This window comes from Cupressus sempervirens, chromosome 5 (assembly GCF_028749045.1).
Source record: "Cupressus sempervirens isolate cs-2001-9-10 chromosome 5, ASM2874904v1, whole genome shotgun sequence".
NCBI classification, from domain to species: Eukaryota; Viridiplantae; Streptophyta; class Pinopsida; order Cupressales; family Cupressaceae; genus Cupressus; species Cupressus sempervirens.
In genome coordinates this window covers 426,332,337-426,359,881 of record NC_143122.1, presented here as the reverse complement: position 1 = coordinate 426,359,881, position 27,545 = coordinate 426,332,337, and the positions used below count along the sequence as shown (strand labels likewise).

The 27,545-nt window shown below is 30.4% G+C and overlaps 1 pseudogene; it reads right to left on the bottom strand.

Annotated features, from left to right (window-relative positions):
- Positions 1–24,927: 24,927 nt before the first annotated feature.
- On the bottom strand, positions 24,928–26,701 carry LOC149556609 (cellulose synthase-like protein H1; annotated as a pseudogene).
- Positions 26,702–27,545: the final 844 nt, after the last annotated feature.

The window sequence follows — 27,545 nt, the reverse complement described above, 5'->3', positions numbered from 1 at the left end:
CTCAAATGATAAGAGTGGAAAATACACTACCACCCGACCATGTGGAACCTAAGTGGTCCACTCCCACCGTGCTGAGGAGATAATCTCAAGTCCCAAATAGGCTATCAAAACCACAAAGTATAAATCTCTATATGACCAGGAACCCTAAAAGTATACTAACTCAAAAGTTTCAAACACAAAATTTGACATTTAATTCCCAGAGGCACAACGATGACATGTAGAAAACCTACTCTGCAAGCAAGAAAGTATCATCACATTTATCATGTACAAGTTACCCTAGCAGTTAGCTAAACTCCACGAGTCCATACTGATCTCATGCGGCCACTAGTATCCTCTCATACTAGCGAGGCATACTACGGAATGCACGGCCGCAACCATGCATTCTCACTACTCCCATCCAAGCCTGTACAAGCACTCAAGGCATGGGCAAGAACCAAAACAATTATGTTTTTAAGTTCATTCAATCCCCATTTAGTGTGTAAATGTTATCAGTTATTAACCAAACTTACAATGAGTTACCCTGGCAGCCACTTAGGGCCCCGACCCCCATTGCAAGCCACTTCCCAACAGTATAAGTAGATTACCTACCCTAAGCTCATGGAATAGTAAAATCACCACAGTCCTGTACAATCGACTGTAAAGAAAATCCAAAAGATAATCCATAAAAAGAATCATCAAATATCTATGATAAAAGCATCAAATATCCACAATAAGAATCTTCAAATATCCATAATAAGAATCATCAAATCTCCATGAGCATCTAGAAAAGCATCTATAAAAAATCATGACCAAAACAGTTCTCTATTGGCAACTGAAGGCATCACTGATAATCATAAGTATCAATTGGTTCTCGATAACCAAAATATATCTCAAAATAAATCACAATATCCATTGGTTCTCAGCAAGCAACCAAGAATATCTTAAAATCATACTGCTCGAAGACTCCAAAATGGTTGAGTCAAACATGTCACAACATGACATCATCAAGAAATAAATCAACATTTTAGTCCCATCATGGTGACTAGAAAACAAACCAAAGATAACTGATCGATGACTCAAAAATAATTAGCTCAAGTGTCTCATACACATACATCTCATCTTCACACATGAAGAGTGATGAACAATAACAATCAATAAATACAAACATTTCATAGAGCATACGATCACATTACCATGGTTGGGCTTATAAAGATCAACACCACATAATATCAACATGCCAACATATCTCATAACCCTCGAGCCTCTGGTAACAACCTAAGACTGGTCAACACTAGTCAACCCAAAAACCCAAAACAAGAAGCATAGAGAATACACAATGTAGACACATGTTTTGGTTTTGCTATCTTACATAGTTGAATCAAGTGTAGAGGTTTCCAATTTTCTGTTTGCAAGTATAGTTTCAAGTGTCTTAAGTTTCATCATTTTACCTACAAGTCAACCGATTTGTTCCCCGATAGCATTATTCTTCCATTATTAAGAATTACATTCTGAGAATAACTTAAGGATAGATATTCACTCAATTGATCATCATTGACCTTTAATTAAATCATTTGCTTTATTTGCTAAGATCAAAGTTACTAATTGAATAACTCTTCCTTATCATTAATTCAACTTTTCAACATAATCAAAGGATCATTATTCGTTTATAAGAGAACCAATTATCAATCTTTGAATAAGAAGATTATAACTTTATTAAAATGATCAATTAAATTAATCAATTAACCTAGATACACAATTCCATGACTTCTATCATTCTAATAGTTTTCAATTCAATATTACTAAGTCTCACCATCTAAGGTCATTATTAGAATAAGACCTATCAATATTTTTTTTTATAATCTCGTTACAAGAATTATATCAATTAAATATCTATTACATAACATAATTATTAATTAAATCCAATTAACTCTAGTTAATTGATTTAATTTATAATTACACAACCATACCAATAATCCAATAAATAACAATTGGCCAATAACTAAAAGACAGTCATAATCCAATACAAAAATATTAATACTTCGATAATAATAACAAGTTATTTTGGTAAACTTATCCATAATGACCATATTCATCATACTAATATTTTCTTAACAAATTCATATCATTTCAAGTTAAATCTCTATCGCATAATATAATTATATATAATAGCAAATCAATGAATAACAATTGATTAAAAATCAACTATACTCCAAATCCAAAACTAATGTCTTTTACAAAACTTTAATCATTATGTAATCTCCACTAGATTAACTCTAATTGAATTTATTGATAACTATTTCAGCCATTATTTATTAATAGTTTGTTAGACCCAACAAACATTAATAAATAATAAACTCATCAAACTATTATTTCCATAAATCCCATTAGTTTATATATAACTAACCTAAACGCCATTAAGTTATATCATTATGTTATTTATTAATACATAGCGTATTAATCATATCAATAATTTAAAACATAGCTATGTTATAACAAGGTCAAAATGACCCATTGTCCAATATCATTAAAAATTTAAGTTTCTTAATTTAAAATCATCTTCTAATATAAAATTACCATCTCTAAATTATTTAATATAGCTCCACGAATATTCATCGACTAATGACTAATGCTAATTATAAAGAATTAACTATATTCTAATCCATTATTAGTAAGTTAATGATAACTTTGTTATTAAAAAAGTTATATTAAAATTCTCATTAATAGCTCTACAACAACAGATCCTTCATCATTCTTTACTTAGTTTAATAACAGTTGACGAATTGATTATTCATACAAGTATGATATATTAACATATAAAATAGCAATCATTATTGCTAATTCATGATTATATATATTTTAATTATCATATTTCATTATTAACAAATATATATATTATAACATTTATAATGTTAAATCTTTATAACATTATAACATTAAAACCAAACTATAATTAATAGCAAATATTAACATTGATTAATGAATATATATTTTAAATCATATTTAATAATATTATAACATAATATATAATATTTTATATCATACACAATATTAAACATTGTAAATTCCTCAAAAAAAAGGCAGGTTATATTGATAACCGTCGGCCACAATGCGTGCAGCCTGCGGATAGCAGTTACACTGTGATCACATAGGTACCCTGCGATCTTGCAAGCCTGCAGTACGTCGGCACAGGAGATAATGAGGGTGGGGGTGCAGTCGGGGTAAACTCGGCCCACCCCAACATTATAAACATATAATCAGACGTTTTAAAAAAAATGTTCAAAAGCAGTTGTATAACATTTTTCATTAAAACGTTTCCATGCGAATTCAAATTTCTATTATATATATTTTTTAACATCACATTTTAACAAATGTATACACAGACACACATATATATGTATATGTATATGTATATGTATATGTATATATATATATATACAGATTATAAATCAGTATCACAGTGATGAAAATATATAAATATATATATGTACTTATATATATTTATATATAAAAGTATGCAGATTATATATATATTTTAAAAAGAGAACACAGATATATATATAAAACTTTAAATAAGAAGAGCTTTCAAATTCTTTAAATTCTGAATTTTCTCTTTAGAATAATTGTTCTCTAAATTTAACTATAGATTTCTCTAATAGGTTGACTATAGATTTAGAAACCCTTTTCAAATTTATTTATCAATTTGATTCTAATTCGAACTCGAACCCGATTTAGGTCTAATTTCCTTCCTAAATTGAAATTAGGATTTTCTAATATTTTCTTTGCAACCATACATATCTAGATTCCAATATCAAATTATAGATTCAATCATAGAGAAGATTCAGACGCATATAATAGTCATGATGAAGATAGGAAGAGAAATAGTGCAAGGAGAATATGCAAATATCACGAGTGCACCTGGACACTGATGCTAATCCGCCATGCCTCAGATGTCCATAGAAAATCCCTTCCTTCTCCATCATTCGTAAATCCTCTAAGATCCAAGCCAACCGAATCCTCCAAGTGACTAGAAGTGTTAGAAGAAGCATAGAAGCACGTAGAAAATATATGAGCATGTAAGCTTCTCCAATGCATGTAAGCTTTGAAGCTTCCATTTTAGCTTGAAGCTTGTAGCTTGTAGCTTCCATGAAGCTTTCATTTTAGCTTGTCCAAACACACTAGAAGAGCCTCTATTTAAAGCCCTCTAAGATGCATCTAGAGTGTCTCTAGAAACAACTAGAAGATAAGCATGACAACCAAGCATGGGTCTTCTCCAACCTTCTAGATAAGGCTTAAGGTTGTATACACCATGTGCTCAAATAAAATGTTAACTTCTAAGTGTAGACAACTTGTGCATTCTTAGAGTACAAACCCCTGTGTTGTCTACATGACAACTCCCGAGAATTTGCCAACTCCTATGTGAGCAAATATTAATATAATATTTAATTTACTCTTCCCAATTTAATTTATTTATTTATTAAATCTCATGCACTTACTTTAATAATTCCACTTTTCAATCTTAATATATTTATATTTTAATCACATGAGGTTTAGAATCTTTTATTAATTTAAATATATTTTCCACTTTTAAATTTCATTTTCCAAAACTTAATTGCTAAAATATTTATTAACTTTAATAATATTATTATTTAGTCATTTATTTAAAAATGAGCTCCCATATATTATTATTAAAAAAAATATTGTGACATTCCAACTTTTAAAGTTTAATTATTTTATTTTCAAATTAAATTATTTTAATTAATTAATTTTCCAATTAATTAAATAAAATAAATATTAAAATACCATATTAATTTTCTATTAAATTAAACCATTAATTAAATATTTTTTAATTAGGCTTAATTAATAGAAAATATTCGAAAGACTCACAAAGGTAAAAATATGAAAAACCCATCATAGCCAAAATACATACAAAATCAAACCAAGGGTTAATATCACGAATTACGTCATCTGATGCATTCAGAGGGTACTCAACTTAGATACTTGTCTTAATTTTTTCCAATTAGAACAAATGGCTTAAAGGGTTGGGATTTGGACTTGAAAATTTATCTCCCCTCTCTTATCATTGAGATAGTGTGATAGGGTATGCTCATCCTAGCAATTCAGGGAAGTCGATACCCAGTACCTGCAACCTGCATAAAAACCATGCATGTACAAACACAATATATACTAAACTAAACAGGCAATGGCAGGAAGTGGTGCATCATGTAGATCCCGACTAGCAAGTGACTACGACTCCCTTAACCACATCAGACACGCCGTACAAAAGAAAACACGCAAGACAAACACACACACCATACACATGCAAGTATGGGGTCAGTATCCATAGGAAAACACATATGATAATAATAAACCATCTAACTAATCATCATTAATAACTGCAAACACTGAAAATAATCATCATGCATACATGAAATGTAAAGGCTAAGTGATCTCATCATATAATAAACTGAATTTGAAACAATATCTGATAATCTCAAAAGAATGTTGCTAACCAACAACATAAAACTAGCTCTAGAAGAGTTCAACAATGATAACAAAATGCAAACCAGGGGCTGGCAATACATCCACCCCCCTTGGGATTAGGCTTACTCCTAGAAGCCTACAAGAATGAGAAATTAAGATACTCACTATGTGGGTCCCATTGATCCCTTTTCCTCCCTACAGAGGAATATGATTCCACTGGGAATATTACAACACACTTAGAGCAATATGATTCTGGTTTAATGGTAAAGCAAAAACCATATCGATCCAACATTCGTTCTTTTAACAACTACTGAAATGGATTCCTTAATACATTCTAAACAAGAGTAACTTAATGCTTATAGAGATAAAAAAAGGTTTACTACCTTACAACATAGATAAAAGATACATGTTTTGCAACTATAATGAGTTTCAATTTCTAGTTTTTCCCTCATTTAAGTTTAAGTAGAATTTCTAGTTTTGAAAGCTAAGTGTTGAAGTATGAAAAAAATATGCAAGTAACAGTTTTAAGTTCTGTTTTAGTTCACATAGTCTCAAGCTTTTCATTTTGAAAGAGGTACACATGATAGTTCAAAGATTTCATTTTGTTCAACTAGTTAGCAACTAGTGGTATTCAAATATACCTAAAGCTCCCAATGTTGAAACTAGGCTATGATACTAAATGTAATACCCTGCCAAGGGATCCAAAAAAATTCACTAAGTTTACCAAACAATACTTTTTTTAAACATGAAAGATAAACCATTCGTAACATTCGCGGAAGCAATAGTAACATCCAACTAAAAGTAAACATAACATAACAGAGTACATTCTTTAAAGATCCCTTAATGTTGAATTACATCTAATCATAACTATTGATCTGACATCACATCCTTATGAAATAAAAATGATACATCCAATGTTCTTAAATAATATACAAGTGTCCTTTTAGTAATTACATTTTAGATTGCTCAATCATCCACTGTACATGTTATAAAGTATGAAAAGCTTAAAAGAATATACATCCGTGAAAATAAACTACATCATCATCCAATATTTATCCATGATGCAATAACATAAATGAAACCACATATCATACATGATACATCATCACAAATGATATAAACATCCATCATAAGAGATAACCATAAATCACAAAACATAACTAATTAAGTGCATGGTTCCTCCCAACCATAAATAGCATTATTAGACCATCGTAGATCCTAGCCATCCCTCCGTGCGTAACATTCCAAAGCACCGAAGAGATCATCGATATTAACATAGTAGGAATGTCACTCCTAAAAAACATCCTACTAACATGCAAAGTAAAGCATAAGATATCATCATCTAACATATGCAAATCATCAATGTAAGAAACATACCAATAAATACATCTATCATAGGGTATATCATCTATCATAATGCTCCAAGATCATAATGAAGATAAATACCAACCAAGAAAGCATCAGCCATGGTGCCTCAGACAGATCTCAAATGATAAGAGTGAAAAATAAACTACCATCCGACCATGTGGAACCTAAGTGGTCCACTCCCACCGTGCTAAGGAGATAATCTCAAGTCTCAAATAGGCTATCAAAACCACAAAGGATAAATCTCTATATGACCAGGAATCTTAAAAGTATACTAACTCAAAAGTTCCAAACACAATATCCGACATCTAATTCCCAGAGGCACAACAATGACATGTATGAAACCTACTCTACAAGCGGGAAAGTGTCATCGCATTTATCATGTACAAGTTACCCTGGTAGTTAGCTAAACTCCACAGGTCCATACTGATCTCATGCGACCACTAGTATCCTCTCATACTGATGAGGCATACTACGGAATGCACGATCACAACCATGCATTCTCACTACTCCCATCCTAGCCTGTACAAGCACTCAAGGCATGGGCGAGAACTAAAAAATTTATCTTTTTAGGTTCATTCAATCCCCATTTAGTGTGTAAATCTTATCACTTCTTAACCAAACTTACAATGAGTTACCCTGGTAGCCACTTAGGGCCCCGGCCTCCATTGCAAGCCACTTCCTGACACTACAAGTAGATTACCTACCCTAAGCTCATGGAATCATAAAATCACCACAGTCCTGTACAAGCGACTGCAAAGAAAATCCAAAAGATAATCCATAAAAAGAATCATCAAATATCCATGACAAAAACATCAAATATCCACAATAAGAATCTTCAAATATCCATAGTAAGAATCATCAAATCTCTATGAGCATTTAGAAAAGCATCCATAAAAAATCATGACCACAACAGTTCTCTATTGGCAACTGAAGGCATCACTGATAATCATAAGTATCCATTGGTTCTCAATAACCAAAATATATCTCAAAATAAATCACAATATCCATTGGTTCTCAGCAAGCAACCAAGAATATCTCAAAATCATACTGCTCGAAGACTCTAAAATGGTTGAGTCAAACATGTCACAACATGACATCATCAAGAAATAAATCAACATTTCAGTCCCATCATGGCGACTAGAAAACAAACTAAGGATAACTGATTGATGACTCAAAAATGATTAGCTCAAGTGTCTCATACACATACATCTCATCTTCACACATGAAGACTGATGAACAATAACAATCAGTAAATACAAACATTTCATAGAGCATACGATCACATTACCATGATTGAGCTTATAAAGATCAAGACCAAAGAAGATCAACATGCCAACATATCTCATAACCCCCGAGCCTCTGGTAACAACCTAAGACTGGTCAACACTAGTCAACCCAAAAACCCAAAACAAGAAGCATAGAGAATACACAATGCAGACACATGTTTTGGTTTTGCTACCTTACATAGTTGAATCAAGTGTAGAGGTTTCCAGTTTTCTGTTTGCAAGTATACTTTCAAGTGTCTTAAGTTTCATCATTTGACTTACAAGTCAATCCAATTGTTCTCCGATAGCATTATCCTTCTATTATTAAGAATTACATTCTAAGAATAACTTAAGGATAGATATTCACTCAACTAATCATCATTGACCTTTAATTAAATCATTCGCTTTAATTGCTAAGATCAAAGTTACTAATTGAATGACTCTTCCTTATCATTAATTCAACTTTTCAACATAATCAAAGGATCATTATTCATTATAAGAGAATCACTTATCAATCTTCGAATAAGAAGATTATAACTTTATTAAAATGATCAATTAAATTAATCAATTAATCTAGATACACAATTCCATGACTTCTATCATTCTAATAGTTTTCAATTCAATATTACTAAGTCTCACCATCTAAGGTCATTATCAGAATAAGACTTATCAATATTTTTTTTTAATAATCTCATTACAAGAATTATATCAATTAAATCTCTATTACATAACATAATTATTAATTAAATCCAATTAACTCTATTTAATTGATTTAATTTATAATTACACAACCATATCAATAATCCAATAAATAATAGTTGGCTAATAACTAAAAGATAGCCATAATCCAATACACAAATATTAAGACTTCGATAATAATAACAAGTTATTTTTGTAAACTTATCCATAATGACCATATTCTTCATACTAATATTTTCTTAACAAATTCCTATCATTTCAAGTTAAATCTCTATTGCATAATATAATTATATATAATAGCAAATCAATGAATAACAATTGATTAAAAATCAACTATACTCCAAATCTAAAACTAATGTCTTTTACAAAACTTTAATCATTAAGTAATCTCCACTAGATTAACTCTAATCGAATTTATTGATAACTATTTAAACTATTATTTATTAATAGTTTCTTAGACCCAATAAACATTAATAAATCATAAACTAATCAAACTATTATTTCCATAAATTCCATTAGTTAATATTTAACTAACCTAAACGCCATTAAGTTATATCGTTAAGTTATTTATTAATACATAATGTATTAATCATATCAATAATTCAAAACATAACTATGTTATAACAAGGTCAAAATGACCCATTGTCCAATATCATTAAAAATTTAAGTTTCTTAATTTAAAATCATCTCGTAATATAAAATTACCATATCTAAATTATTTAATATAGCTCCACGAATATTCATCGACCAATGACTAATGCTAATTATAAAGAATTAACTATATTCTAATCCATTATTAGTAGGTTAATGATAACTTTGTTATTAAACAAGTTATATTAAAATTCTCATTAATAGCTCTACAACACCATATCCTTCATCATTCGTTACTTAGTTTAATAATAGTCGATGAATTGGTTATTCATACAAGTATGATATATTAACATATAAAATAGCAATCATTATTGCTAATTCATGATTATATATATTTTAATTATCATATTTCATTATTAACATATATATATATATATATATATATATATATATATTATAACATTTATAATGTTAAATCTTTATAACATTATAACATTAAAACCAAACTATAATTAATAGCAAATATTAACATTGATTAATGAATATATATTTTAAATCATATTTAATAATATTATAACATAATATATAATATTTTATATCATACACAATATTAAACATTGTACATTCCTCAAAACAAAGGCAAGTTATATTGATAACCGCCGGCCACAATGTGTGCGGCCTATGGATCGCAGGTACCCTGCGATCTCGTAGGCCTGTAGTACGTCGGCGCAGGAGATAATGAGGGTAGGGGTGTGGTCCAGGTAAACCCCGCCCACCCCAACATTATAAACATATAATCAGACGTTTTAAGAAAAATGTTCAAAAGCAGTTGTATAACATTTTTCATTAAAACGTTTCCATGCAAATTCAAATTTCTATTATATATATTTTTTACTGTCGTGTTTTAACAAATGTATACATACATATATATATGTATATGTATATGTATATGTATATGTATATGTATATGTATATGTCTGTGTATGTATGTATGTATGTATGTATATATATATACAGATTATAAATCAGTATCACAGCGATGGAAATATATAAGTATATATATGTACTTATATACATTTATATATAAAAGTATGCAGATTATATATATATATATTTTAGAAAGAGAACACAAATATATATATATATATATATATATATATATATAACTTTAAATAAAAAGAGCTTTCAAATTCTTTAAATTAAGAATTTCCTCTTTAGAATAATTGTTCTCTAAATTTAACCATAGATTTCTGTAATAGGTTGACTATAGATTTAGAAACCCTTTTCAAATTTGTTTATCAATTTGATTCTAATTCAAACCCAAACTCGATTTAGGTCTAATTTCCTTCCTAGATTGAAACTAGGGTTTTCTAATGTTTTCTTTGCAACCATACATATCTAGATTCCAATATCAAATTATAGATTCAATCATAGAGAAGATTCAGATGAATATAATAGTCATGATGAAGGCAGGAAGAGAAATAGTGCAAGGAGAATATGCGAATATCATGAGTGCACCTAGACACTGATGCTAATCCACCATGTCTCAGAAGTCCATAGAAAATCCCTTCCTTCTCCATCATTTGCAAATCCTCTAAGATCCAAGCCAACCAAATCCTCCAAGTGACTAGAAGTGCTAGAAGAAGCATAGAAGCATGTAGAAAATATATGAGCATGTAAACTTCTCCAATGCATGAAAGCTTTGAAGCTTCCATTTTAGCTTGAAGCTTGTAGCTTGCAGCTTCCATGAAGCTTTCATTTTAGCTTGTCCAAACATACTAGGAGAGCCTCTATTTAAAGACCTCTAAGATGCATCTAGAGTGTCTTTAGAAACAATTAGAAGATAAGCATGACAATCAAGCATGGGTCTTCTCCAACCTTCTAGATAAGTCTTAAGGTTGTAGACACCATGTGCTCAAATAAAATGCTAATTTCTAAGTGTAGACAACTTGTGCATTCTTAGAGTACAAACCCCTGTGTTGTCTACATGACAACTCCCGAGAATTTGTCAACTCCTATGTGAGCAAATATTAATATAATATTTAATTTACTCTTCCCAATTTAATTAATTTATTTATTAAATCCCATGCACTTACTTTAATAATTCCACTTTTCAATCTTAATATATTTATATTTTAATCACATTAGATTTAGAATCTTTTATTAATTTAAATATATTTTCCACTTTTAAATTTCATTTTCCAAAACTTAATTGCTAAAATATTTATTAACTTTAATAATAATATTATTTAGTCATTTATTTAAAAATGAGCTCCCATATATTATTATTAAAATAAATATTGTCACATTCCAACTTTTAAAGTTTAATTATTTTATTTTCAAATTTAATTAATTTTCCAATTAATTAAATAAAATAAATATTAAAATACCATATTAATTTTCTATTAAATTAAACCATTAATTAAATATTTTTTAATTAGGCTTAATTAATAGAAAATACTCCAAAGACTCACAAAGGTAAAAATATGAAAAGCCCATCATAGCCAAAATACATACAAAATCAAACCAAGGGTTAATATCACGAATTACATCATCTAACGCATTCGGAGGGTACTCAACTCAGATACTTTTCCTAATTCTTTCAGTTAGAACAAATTGCTTAAAGGGTTGGGATTTGGACTTGAGAATTTATCTCCCCTCTCTTATCATTGAGATAGTGTGATAGGGTACGCTCATCCTAGCAATTCAGGGAAGTCGATATCCGGTACTTGCAACCTGCATAAAAACCATGCATGTACAAACACAATATATACTAAACTAGACAGGCAATGGTAGGAAGTGGTGCATCATGTAGATCTCGACTAGTAGGTGACTACGACTCCCTTCGTTAACCACATCAGACACGCCATACAAAAGAAAACACGCAAGACAAACATGCACACCATACACATGCAAGTATGGGGTAAGTATCCATAAAAAAACACATATGATAATAATAAACCATCTAACTAATCATCATTAATAACTGAAAACACTAAAAATAATCATCATGCATACATGAAATGTAAAGTCTAAGTGATCTCATCATATAATAAACTGAATTTGAAACAATATCTGATAATCTCAAAAGAATGCTGCTAACCAACAACATAAAACTAGCTCTAAAAGAGTTCAGCAATGATAACAAAATGTGAACCAGGGGCAGGCACTACAGTAGTTCTACTTTCTTTGGAAATGTTGTCAATTCATTTGCAATAATATCATATGTATATTATCCTATGATCATACTGACCCCATAGTAGGTAGATCCCTTCTATGTTCTCTATATGTTTATGTGGTATTTCCCTTGATTTGTCTTCATCTAGGGGCATCTCATAGTGGAATCGTAATGAGTAGAGTTGTTTATGTTTCCATTTAAGCCATTCCTCCTATTAAAGTGTTAGAAATGACATTAACATGGGGGCATACACTCTGCTCACTTATTGTACACACACACTTTTCAATACATATATATTATTTTTTAAGATAACCCTTTTTTCCTCTTTTTGAATTATGACTAAATCTTAAAGCGTGGATTTATATTTTAGGATCTCTTGATCTCTTAAGGTTGAAGGTGACCTTAAGATTGAATCTCTTTTGATTTTACCCTTATAGAATAGAATATTCTTAAGGGTGAATCCTTGATGGGTTGAACTAGTGAGTAGCCACATTCACTATGCAGTTCAATTCCATCTTTTTAGTTGTGCAGTTTCCTTGTGTGGTTCATAATGGGACATAAGTTCTCATTGGGAAAGATAATCACACTTTTTTTTTTGCCTTTTCCTCCTTTTTTGGAGATGTCTCTCTTATTGTAATCTTGGAGTTGAAGAAGACTTGAGTCTCTAAGGGCTTGAGGATTTATTTGTCCCTTTGATTTTAATAAGATTATCTTTTTTTTATGATCTACTTTACCAAGAGTTTGCATCAAGTCCATGCTCTTGCTAAAGTGGGGGCTTAATGTATCATCTTAAAATGGAATCACTTCCACGTTAAGAGCATTTAGCCCTCCAATTAAGTGATCTAGGGTCATGCCAAGTGCCTTGAATGGGTCTTTGCATGGATATGACTATTATCCCCTTGTTCTTCTTCTCTCTCTTTACTTCTAGCCTATTCTAATAAACTACTCTATGAAACTGAGGACTTTGGCCTTTAGATCAAGGGAAACCTTTTGGGTAAAAGTCAACCATGACCTTAACCTAGGTCAAGGATGACCTCAACCCTAACCTAGGATAGGGTCGACCTCGTCCCTTACCCAAGGTCCTATTTTGAAATTTTGGGTATTTTTGGATCTCAAGCTTTAGAAAGTTTATTTCCCACTTTCGAGTCTCTTGTTTCAGGTTTTAGAATGGTAGAATCTTAAATTACATTTAATCTAGGTCTATTTCTGAGGGTTAAGGTTAAATGGGATTTAATTCTCTTATGTCAGCCTTCTCTAGGATTTTGTGCCCTATATCTCTATATAAGGAAGCCTTCTTCCCTCATTTTGACATCCATCTATGATCCATAACTTCATGAGTGCATCCACTATCTACAATCTATTCATGATCAATCTAATTTTCTATGAGCTAGGAACTACCCTTTATGAAATACATCCACCTACATGAAGTGAAGTTCTATCAAGCATTCAAGTGTTCAAGCATCCAATTCATCAAGGAGGACCATTGTTAGCCATTGAAGGATTCAATCTCAATGGAGCCCTCTTGTTGAAGATTTTTATATCAAAATTCATCTAAGATATTGGATCCCAAAATATTTGAGTGTATTTTGAGTCCATATTTCTAAAATTTTCTCTAAGTATGAGATTTGTGATTTGAAAATCATTGTAAGGTGCTTAGTTTAGGTATACAAAAAAAAAGGCCCATTGAGTTTCATGATGCATAACTTGTATAGGTGTTCATCACCTATCATTTGACATATATAATAGGTTTTAGGTCCCAATTATCAATTGTATCATATTATTGAAGTTGTCTTTTAAGGGTGTTCCCAAAATTTGCATTAAACGTGTTTCCTAATTTTCACTAAATAATGCACTTTGAGGAAGTGCATCTCTTGCCTAGTTGGTTGTCATAATATGTGGTTTGGTGTATCATGTTGTAGGCATGAGAGAGAGATTTTTCATACCAATTTTCAGCCCCCCATGTTCCCTTTTGACCTGTTTCCTAGTGTCATTCCATTTGTAGACTGTTAAAAATCTCTGAGTGTGCCTTATCCAGTTTTCTAAATGGCCTACTTTGAGGTTTCCTAGTTTGCACCTAGTTCAAGGTCAAAAATAATTGAGAGATGTTCCATATTATAGACATGGAAATTTTTCCCTTGATAAGTATTAGACCTTGACCAATCTGATTAATCACTTTGATCAGTCATTTCCAGATGCAACTTTTATAGTTCCACTATCTTTGATTTCAAGATGTTCTAGAGGCATGACTTTGGAGTTAAATTATTGATAGTTGGTTAATGATTCTTTGAATAATATTACAAACTTGTTTCCCATGCATGAGAGAGATCATTCATCCAGAGTTTCAAACTATGAGGGTTTCATTTGAGTGGATTGCAAGATCAGACAAAAGGTGTTCAATAATGATGAAAAGTGCAGCTAGAACAACTTTTCAAAGTAACCACTTTCTAAAATTTGTAGCTTTTTGGAAGATGATTATCTCCATTTGAGGGTTATTTTGTCTCATTCCTTACATCTAAGTCTTCTATAAAATTCAATGGCTCACCCTCAACTCATCTTTTCATATTTTTCCTTTGTCTCCTTTTGGGGTAGTTTGCAATGATTTCAATTTGTGTTTGTCGAAAATTCTGAATAGGTGATTTCAATTTTTAAAATACCTTCCCCTACTCATTTCTAGATGAATCCATCTAATATGGTGATTATCTATACTACAAAGTTCGTACTTGTCAACTTTTAGCTTCCAATGATTAGTTTTGAGCAGTTTTTAAAGGGGAAATTGGAGGCAATTTAGTCAAGTTTGTTGACTGGTAAAGTATTAAAAATTGAAGTTTTAAAAAAGTTTTCAATTATCCGAATTGGATCTGGTTGCAAATGCTAGTCATCTTGGTAATATTTATGAAGTTCAAGCATTTGAATTCAATTTTTTTTAAAGCCAGACTCTTTTGAGGTCCAACCTGCTTCATTTTTTTAAAACTAAAACTTTTCTATCTACATAGAGCCATTATCAATTGATGAGTTTAAAATGGTAGCTAGTAGACAAGTTTGGAGGTAGTGCAAAATAATTCATAGTGACTACCAATTAGCAAGTAGTAGCTGATACATGGGAAGGGTATGGTAATACATGCCAATTAATGGTTGTGTATATTTTTTTGCAAGGGTACATATGTTGTTTTTGTATGCCTGGAACTAAAAATGAATTGGATGCAACATCTCTTAAAATGTAAAAGGAAACCATTTCTAGGCACATGTTTAAGTAGGGTAAAACAAGTGTCATCCAAGAGGATGAAGGAAGAGGCTTCCAGATGTGCATAATGCACATAGCCTATGAGGTAGAATGCAAAAGAAACAAGAGTTGGGTGGTTGAACAGTGAGATTATGTAATGGGACAATATCCCACATTTGCTATGTGAGGCTATCAAGTAAAATCTAAATACACAAGTACTCACATAGAATGCAAATTAAGTGAAGAAGAGGCTTATGTTGCCTCTCACCCTTGTAGGCATGCTTGGATTTGTGTGCTAGTTGGGCATTAATGTAATTTTTTGAAAGGTAAAAATGCATAAATAATAGAAGAGGCAAAACTTAAAATATGACATAGTTTTCACTTTTGAAATAAAAGTCAAAAATTTAAATGATGACCCTACTCACCAAATTGATGCCTAGAAGCTTAATTCTTAACCAAATATAGGCACATTATATGTTTTCAAAAATAGCATAGAATAAGGAATCTGATGATAATCATTATTTTCATTTTTAAAGAAGTGGGAGAGAGTAGTATGAGCTGGCAATTTCAAGATTAGATGTGTAGAGGAATATTGGAGATATTTTGGGGCTAAGTGGACAACTGTCATCTCTGTGTAACTGATTTTCTTTTCCTATAACTCTAGTTTTTCTCTCTATTCTAAAGGGGGATGAAAATTTTAGAGTAAGGAGAGGCTTGGACTCCATTGTTTAACTCCTTGAGAATGTTTGTCAAATCTAAAATGTAAAGATAAATTTAAAATTCTACTTGAATATAATAGAATTCCCCTGCATGTTTTTCAGTTGACTTCTTGTTTAAATTTTGTAGTTATTGTGTACCGAATCTGTAAGGCAGTTTTAGTGTGCCATTTTCAAGGTATCTATGATTTTAATCTCTAGTTCCTTTCAAGGAAAGGGTAAACTATTAAGGTTAATCTCTGAGAGCTCAGGACTTTTGCAAGAATCTAATGATTGGATGTGTTTAAGAGAGGATGAATTGTAAGTCATTTCATATGGGCTCTATTTTTGTTTTACTTAGAAGATTTCTATAGATGTATGTTTCTATTTTTGACTCTCTACCCTAGGATAAGGCATTGGTCTATCCTCAATTTATAGGATTTCATCATCACAAAAAATTAAATGACTATTTAGTTTCATGTATGTCATAAAACTAAGAAGATTAGGTTTGTATCCAGGATACTAACTAATGTTGTAATACTTTGAAGTAAAAGGTATAAATAGGTAAACCCACCTATATCTAAGAGCTCAAAGTGAATAAGGAGTTTATCCTTGTTAATTAATCTTTTTCTTGCTTGAATCAGGAGTATAGGAATCATAGAGTTCCATTTAAGCATTTAGGGCTTGTGTGTTAGGATTCAACAAGAAAAATCACTAACACAAGCCTTCTTCTATGAAAAGATACATTCAAGATTGGTGTTGAAGTTCTAATGAAATTGATCTAAGAAATCCTACATACATTCTACATATATTTGGAGCATCCATACTTGTGGATTCAAGGATTTGAATTCTCCACAAGGATTCCCACATAAGCAAGGTGAATAGTTTCATTTACTTTTTTTATGCATATATATATATATATATATATATAATTACATATCACAGTTAATTAAAAACTAGTGTTTGACTATTAAGGAAAATGCCCCATCCAACAAAAAAAACCCTTTTTCTTGCAAATACAAGTTTGGAATAGTGAATCAGAGAGCAAATTTGGAAACCCTTATTGTCAAACTTGCAAAATCTATGAACAAAAATTTCGTTGGAGTGGTACACATCAAGGTTGACTTTTTGGGGTACAATTGTACCCTAAGGTAAGATTGTGCCCCGTCAATAGGGTCAAGGTCAACCACCCCTCAAAAGGACAAAGTATTTCTAGGTTTTCTCTATCTCAACATTTCTAGTCTAGAACAAGTTGCAGATTTTCTAGAAACTACATACAGACATAAAAAAAAAATATTTTATAGATTCAAGGTGAGTATTTTTCTTTTATTTATTTTAGGTTTTTGGCACATACTCTCCCATAATAGAAAGATCACACTTAGACCCCTTCTTTCCCCCTATTTTCATCACTTGATCCATTTTTGTATTAAACACCTTCTTATGTTTAATCAATTTAGATTGAATTCCTTTTGAAAATTACTATTCAAAAGAGGATTTCCATTTTTTTTCTATTCACTTCTTTTTTATCACCAAAAACACTCATCACCATGATTTATAGTGATACAACATTTCTATCACTTATTGTTGTAATGGTTATATTTGTTTTCTGATTTTTGGTGATCACTATATGTTATAGCAATAAACCTCCTTTATCACTCACCGAAAAAACTCATCACCATGAATTATAGCGATATCTCCTCCTTTTTGATAGAAGATTTTTCTATGTTCTATAGTGATATCTCCTCCTTTTTGATAGAAGAGTTCTCTATATTCTATAGCGATATCTCCTCCTTTTCAACCACCAAAAACATTCATCACCTTGACTTATAGCAATATCTCCTCCTTTTTTATCATTGAAAAAACTCATTTCTATGAATTATAGCTATATGTCCTCCTTTTTGATAGACTATTTTGCTATATTGTATAGTAAAAAACACTCATTTCCATGACTTATAGAGATATATTCTCTTGTTTGATAGAAGAGTTCACTATATTCTATAGTGATATCTTCTCTTTTTTGATCAGTGAAAACACTCATCACCATGACTTATAGTGATACAACATCTCTATCACTCATCACTATATTATTTTTATAGTTTCTAAAAGGTAGCACTATATGTCATAGTGATATACTTTCCTCATCACTCATTGCTATGTCAAGATTAGGCCTTCTTTGTATAGCAATAGAAGAGTTCCCTATATTCTATAGCAATATCTTCTCCTTTTCAATTACCAAAAATACTCATCATCATGACTTATAGCGATAGAACATCTCTATCACTCATCACTATAATGATTATATTTGTTTTCCATTTGCTAATGATCAGTATATTTTATAGTCATAAGCCTCCTTTATCACTCATTACTAAATTGGTTTTGTAGTTTCTTCACATAGCGATAAAAGAGATTGCTATATATCATAGCAATATACATTCCTCATTTCTCATTGCTATGTCAAGATTAGGCCTTCTCCATATACTAATGGAAGAGTTTGCTATATTCTATAGTGATATCTCCTCCTCTTCGATCATTGAAAAAACTCATCTCCATGACTTATAGTGATACAACATCTCTATCGCTCATTTATGTAATGATTATATTTGTTTTCCATTTTCCAATGATTTCTATATGTTATAGTGATAACCCTCCTTTATCACTCATCACTGTACTATTTTTGCAATTTCTTTGCATAGCGATAAAAGAGATCACTATATGTCATAGTGATATGCTTTCCTCATCGCTCATCACTATGTCAAGATTATGCCTTCTCCATATAGTGATAGAAGAGTTTGTTGTACTCTATAGTGATCTAGTACCCAAAATCTCTTTTGAGCATACTGTGGTTGTTATAGTGTATCCTGACTCATGAAGCTTAATCTCTATAACTATAGCAGTATATGAAACATTAAACAAAGAAATAACATTTCTATTGATTGAGGTTTCCAAAAAACCTGTATAAAATAAATCTCATTAATGGGTAAATGAAATGTCGAATGATGGATTATAATGCTTATTTAATGGTTCAAGTAAGGTGGTGCATCGAAGAAATACATAAAGAATTCAAGTCAGGGTTTGACAACATCTACTGAATGTTTGGTGGAATTAATGTGTCCAATGCTTACACAATTTCTAACCACAATATTGAGGTGAGTTATGCCATTCATCCCTAAAGATATAAAAATAAAGCTAAACCCAATGTTTCATATGAACCCACTAATGTTTTATTGAATGAGGGTTACAATGTTAGCACCTTTGGCACTTCAGCTAACATCACCTATACAAGGTAGCAAAACATGACCTATATAATGCATCAATGATGCAAAACATAGCTACTAGTGTGTTTTTTGGTTCACTTAATGTTATCAAGAAAGAGTTCATTGTAACATATTGAGGAGGAAAGACAAATAAATCATATATATATATATATATATATATATATATATATATATATATATATATATATATATATATATATATATATATATATATATATATATATATATATATATATATATATATATATATATATATATATATATATATATATATATATATATATATATATATATATAAGCTTATATATATATATATATATAAGCTAGTTGATTGGTGGAGAAATATCAATTAGATATTTGAATAAATCAAATAGGAAAGGCTTCATAACCTAGCACACATTAAATGAGGAGTGTACATGACCCATCCATGACTAGAATAAACATGCACTAGTGCTGTGATATTATATCAGACAAATCATCAGTAGGCCATCATAGAATATAAATGTTTGACTAGAAAACAATAGTTGGATAAGTAATATATTATAGACATCAAAATATATCTAGAACAAAAACTTCATACTCTTATCAACTCTCCATATCAAACTAGTTCTCAACACAAATTTCCTTAAATCATATTAGACTTGGGTGTGGATAATATTATCTATTGCCTTCCTCTATCAATTTATAAGGTGTTCATTAATAGGTTCTAGTGTAAAGGATTTCAAATTTGAATAAAATGAAGGGTGTAGACTTGGGTGCGGATAATATTGTCTATTACCTTCCTCTATCAATGTATAAGGCGCTCATTAATAAATTCTACTGTAAAGGAGTTCAAATTTGAATAATACCAAGGGTGAACTAGCAAATTTCTATAACCAATTATATATTTTATATAAACTTTAGAAATTATTGGTTTCTCACAACCTTGGATCCTCTTAGATCTTTTAGATTGAGGGAAAATTTTTAAGTTATTCTACAGGAGACATTACAATAGATGCATGTTACCAATTTCTTTCTATATGTGAGGATGATCAGACTTAAATCATAGGAACAAAACTATGAGAAGTATCCTACCATACCTAGGTTATTCAATGCATTCTTCACTATGATGCAAAATAGATCCCAATACTCTATGATGCCTCTTCACTTGTTGTTGTCAGTAGTTTTTATATCACTATCTTTTTTAGACATGATTCCTAAATAACATGATTGGTGTATACATTGACTTATCTTGCTTTTATACAAAGTTGTTGAGCTAAAAGGAATTAATATCATACTATTGCAAGAAACTAAAGAAGAAAAATAAAATGTCTTGGTATAGATCCACATTTATAATTTATATTAATAATATAGTATTAAGGGATACAATGCACCTACAAAGAGTCATGAATATAGTTTTAGCTTTTAACTAGACACTGAAATCCCAATAGACTAAATGCCTATAGTATTCTTGAGAATAATAAGATAGCTACAATTTATATTAGGTAGTTATCTCTAGAGTCCAAGTATATTTGTACTGCATCAAGAATCATTAATAAAAAAAGGTCTTCCTACAAGCTTGGGCTCTATGGGTTTCTTCATATACCCAACAAATATATAAGAAAAGTTTAACATAATTCTAGGTAAAGTTTCTACGGTTATCACATGTACATGCACTTCATAGAATAAGGCACTCAAACCTGAAGTCATAGGAGTATTATCTTTGCATTCAACATCCCTACAATCATCCCAATATATAATAAGGAAAGAGGAAGGTTTTTGGATTAGATCATATTATACTTTACAAGGAGTATGTTTTAACATGAGACTTAAGAGATACACCAACTATTAAGTATTCAAATAATAGTAAAGTGCAAGTGTTTACCATCTATCTTTGAGAAGTCACCTCTGAATAATCAAATAGAAAAAGGAAGATGGTTAGTTATAAAAAATTCCTTAAAAGCTATATGACATTACTTCATAATTAACAAAATACTCAAATAAAACAACTTATCATCTCAAATTTACATTTTAAACTGTTCACATTTTATATATTGAAAGTAGCAAAATATTTTAGCATGGATACAAAAAAGGAACAGAAGCTATTTATATTTTAAAATGAAAAATCATGTCAAGCATACCAAGAAATGACTACAAGAGACCTACACAAGTAACATAGAAAACAATATTGCATGTCTACTATTGAGAAAGGAATTGCATAAATGTTCATAGGGGGTAAAATGCAAATCAATTGTAATTTCCACACACGACATAATTATCAAGTACCCAGGACCTCTCTTACTTAAATTTGAATTTTTTTTAATTTTTATTTTCTAATTGTTCTTATTCGAAGAATTTAGTGGACCACAAATATATATTCAGAAATGATATAGAATTGTAGATATATTGTTAACAAAAGAAGAGTTCATCACTAGAAAGGATGAAAAATAAATCATTCCATGATAGAAGAATATTTCTAGAAAGATTTGTACAATTCAAATAAGTGAGATTGGTAGATAGACAAACATCCTTCACTGAATTAAGCTTATGTAGTGTATATGAAAATAACCAAAGCAAAATATTTCATGATAACACTCCAAGGAATGCCTCTCTTTCCCTCTCTAACCAATCCTTTCACAAATGACCAAAGATTTATGACTACCCAAACACTACACAAATACTCTACAAACAACCTCTCTTTGATCTCACCAACATTGCCCACAATTGAAATAGTGTTCCAAGAAAGGCCTAATAAGTTTAATAATAATATTGTAGTTGGTATGATAAATAATATAGAGGAATAAAATGTAAACTCTCCCTCATCACCATTCTCTTCTTTTTTTGACCCCTTTGGAGTCACAAAAAATACTATCTTAGATAATCCCAACAACTTCACTACAACATCAAACATTGCAATGAACCATGAAGATGTGCACACAATGAGGCACATGAATTGGTTATTCCACCACTCTCTCATAGGACACCCAAGAATAATGTACGACACAAGCTGATATTCATAGATTGAAAGGAAGAGTGCTAGTGCATTTGGAAAAAAAAGCTTTATAATCCACATTAGTAGTAAAGCTAGTGTTAAAAATTTGAAAATTATGATATAAAAATTTGTAAATGAAAATGAGTTCATCTTTTTTATATAGTTTAAACAACACATTCTAAGATTTGACTTGTTCGAGTGGTTCATTGCCCATCTTTATAATATAATTTAAGCAACACGTTCTATGATTTGACTTGTTTGGGTGGTTCATTTGAAATCACATTGACTAATTTACTAATATAATTCAAGATGCACCAACTAAATGAATCAAATGGGTGGTTTAAACACCACACACTAAGGTCTAATTGTTAAATAGCAAAAATTGACTTCCTTTTTCAAAACTTATCTTGTCCTAAAGATGATCTAAACCAAAACACATAATATATTTTTCATGCCACATCCATATGATGAGACTAGTGGCTAATAGGTTAATAGTGTGTCTTAATTCAGACATATAAGATGATATTAATATAAAATAAAATTTAACTAATCTCTGGTAGGAATAATTGGACTCATGGCAGGGAGTAAGACATAGTAGATAACTGGTATTGACCAAACAACCCATATGTAGAAATAAGCATAAAGTATCCTCTGCCTCAAGCTAATGCCTCTTTTGAGTCCAATGAAAAGATAGAGTTTTCATACAAATATTTCAAGCATTTCTTTTTCCCATCTCTTCTATTGAACAAGGGTATCTTGACTAGTGGTTGCTACACATCCCATGAAAACTGGTTCCTCTGGTTGGACACTAATGGAATGCCAACCTAGACTATGAATCTTCATTCCTATCATAACATCCCATTTGTAGATCCATACATCCATCCCACCTGCAACCAGTCAAAAGTGAGTTAGAATCTATGTTATGGAAGATTTTTGTGTTTTGCATCAATTATCTAATATATAAGGTGATATGTAAATTTTTGTGTTTGGATTTGATTGTGTATATGTTTTTAGCATCAAATTTTTGGATCTTGCTTCATGATCCATCATCAGGATGAGAGAATGCATTGAAAAGTGAAATATATAGACCAAGCCCAACCAAAGGGAAATAAAAAGAAAAAGAGGATTGGTCTGCATATTTCACTTTTCCATTCTTGCTTTCTCTTATCTCAATGATGGATTACAAAGTGTGATCCAAGAAATTGATGCCAAAAAAGTATACACAATCAAATCTAAAAATAAAAATTTACATTTCAAATAGATAGTGGATATCTGATAAGATTAATATAAGATGATGGGCAATCTTTTAGTGGGAATCATTTTTGAGAAAAAAAACAACATTATGCATCTTCTACCAATTTGACCCAAGCAGTTTTGGTTTCATAGCTGCAACTAGCAACCTTCAAAGCTTCCTCTGTAACCAGGGAAGGAAGGGCATGACTATTGCATGGAACGTCGCTTAGTATAGCTCAAGCTATTTTTAAATAGGGCATGGGATTCTTTAAATCCTTTCCTCAATGCCTCAAATGAAAAAGATGATACAAAGTCTAGAATCTCTACTTATGCAACATCATACATGTTATTGATTGAATATTTAAAGGGTTCATAAAAAATAAATATATAGGCCTTTTATGAATCACTATTCCAACCACATGTCAACATGACTATTCCTCAGGTTTCATTTTCTATAAATAGATTTTATTTAATAAAAAATAACAATGCATTATCAAATGAAGCTTCTTAAACAATTAAAAATTAAAATAGGATCAAGTGCAATAAAATCCTAGTAAACAAAAGAAAGTAAAAAATAGAAGTCCTTATCATAATTGCCTCAAACATCTACTAGACACTATATTTGTCATGCACTTGAAAAAAAAGTAGTGTACAACTATAAATGTAACTTCTATAAATATTGCTTCAAATCGGATTAAAATTATAATTTATTGTTTGTTAAATAGGTCTAGTGAGTTTTCCAAAGGACTCCCATAGTTTTACAATGTTCTTAGTACACAACATACAGTCAACAACAAAAGATAATCAGCAAAGATATCAAGATTATACCTAATTATAAAAATAATTAAACATTTACTATTAATAGAGAATATTATTATGAATATTAAGATATTAAAAGAAATTTAGTAATATATATCATCATTTCATGTGAAATATTTGAATTTGGTAAAACAACATGCCATATACTAAACTTCAATCTCTAAACTGATTTAATGCCAAAGATTTACTATTACCTTGTCTTTGCCTTTCACTTCCTTTCCTATGGTGTTGATCAATTTTAGGTGGCAACCCATACAAGCCTTTTATTCTTAAAAATAGTTGGTTCCTCCATAAAGAGGGCCTTGGAGTGCATTTGATCCCTTCTCAATAGTCTACATACACCCAACATCTCTACTATTACATCTATAATCATATAATAACTCAGCCAAAAATCCTATAGAGATCTTGAATAATTTGTTCATAAAAGATAGTAAATTATTTCTTACTTCTATGAGTATTTTCAACTAGTTTCCAAAGGGATCATCCTTGAGACTTCCATGGAACACTTGAGGGAATTGAACAAAACCACATTCTTCCTCTGATTTACACTCAAGGAAGAAACACATAGCATGTTGTATAGCTCTGCAATCATTGACATGCATATCACTATCAAGATTTAGTGTGAAAGGAGAATTTTTCATCGACATTGAGACTCTTTCCTCAAAATCCAACACCACATCAAATTAGTAAAAATAGTGTTAATAAATGATATATATTTTTAGTACCATCAAAACCTATCATAGTTGACAGTATAATATTATATATTTCATGTTATTCTTCATAGTTGGCATTACTATTAAAAAATTTAAACAATTATTCAAAAAAAAATTCAATCACAATTTATAATAGAAACTCTATAGATAAGTTCTAGAAAGATAAATAACAAAAATCTACCAACCACGATATTCATGGTACTAGCATTATAATGATGGCTAACTTTGGGGTGTTTCTCTCTAGCAATATATATTAGTTGGCGCAGAGCATCACTTTTCTTGTCATGAACCATTTTTCTTTCATGAATAACATGTACATAGAAAGAATTAATAGTGTGAGATATTCATCCTCTAGAGAAGCTCTTACTATCTTGATTAATGTTTATATTGCAAAAACATAATAAAAAATCATTTTAACTTCATACTCTCCCTATTACCTATACTATACTTGTATGGTTTCTAACATCCAAGCTTCTATACACAAAACCATCAAAATTGTGATGAGAATTATAATAAAGTGGAACTTGTTTTTCTTTCCATGTTTTGCTTATCCTTTTATTGACACCTTCATACTCATCCTACAAAATACCATTTAACAATGTTAAGGAGGAATGATGATTTATAACACAGGAACTATTGATTTCTATATTTTAATCACATCATCATCACCTTCATATCTTTGTATTCTTGGAAAAAATCAAGATTAGATGACTCATTTTCATTGGAGAAAAACATAAAGGGTGCCCTATTCTATATTTGAACTTTCTATAGAATGGTACCCATTTATTGGTAAAGCTCAAAGTTTCTACAAGAGAGTAGAAAGTGATGGGAGATGCACCATCATCTAAGATATAAAAAGAAATTTTTTCTATTGGATAATCAAGTGCAAGAATAGAAAGAACTATATTCGTAGTTATCAATGCAGGCTCCTTAAATGGATCTATTGTAGTGATGATAACATCCACAACAGGAAGCTTGGAAATAGATTCTCCATTATATCTACAAGATAAAAACATAACACAACACCCAAGTCTTTGTAGTTTTTCAAAGAGGAATAAACATATAAGACCTTCGCTCATAGAGAAATAAACATATGAGACCTCTACTTTTTATGATAATAAAGCATATGTGTAAATGAACAACATATATTTCTACCTCTTTGCAAGCCTCTTTGGGTACTTATAAGATAGATCAGGAACAAAATGATACATCATTACTATAAGTGATAAAAGTAGACATCAACATATTAGTGCCATATCAAAGTCGTCTATCAACACATTGAGAAGACTTGTAGTATATCTTATATTGATATACTAGAAACAAACAACAAAAATTGGAAGGACACTTCATACAATTCATATTGTTATAATAGAAGTGAAGATCTTATATATAGTAGAGATCATCTTGGCATAAATTTCATCAATATATTTGAAATAGTTGTGATCCTCTATTTTATTGATAATTAATATATATTATAGCATCATATTATAAGTAGCATCAAATGTAAATCATAATCTTTCATTCTTATATTAATTAGTGTCAATTACCATCATTACAAGTCTTCTAAAGGACTTTTAGAGTCTTCTTGAAAGGAAGTTTCTTGACAATTTTTGTGAGTTAATTGTCCCTAATTACTAAGAATTAATATAAGGGGATATTAAAAGATTCATTTCCTTGTCACTAGGTTGTCACTCAATCATCTGGAAAAAGATGTAAATGTAATCCATTGGTTGGTGGTCATATATTCAATCTAAGATTGGTGTCTCCTATTGGTTGTTGTCTACTTATTGTAAGTGATTCATTATTATTGTGAGGTTGATTGTCTTGTGAATTTTCCCATCTTGGGTTTTCACATAAGTTTACCACTCTTGTGTACTAGCAAAATATTTCATATTGTTTAATTGTTATATTTTATGAATAATAGCTATATTAAAGTTAAATTAAGTTTAAAATTGCATATATTGTTTCACCCCCTTGTCTCCCTTATAGTTGGTATTAATGTAGGTTCCTTTAAAAAGGTTTAGCAACTTAGGTTAGATCTGTGATAGCACAACATTT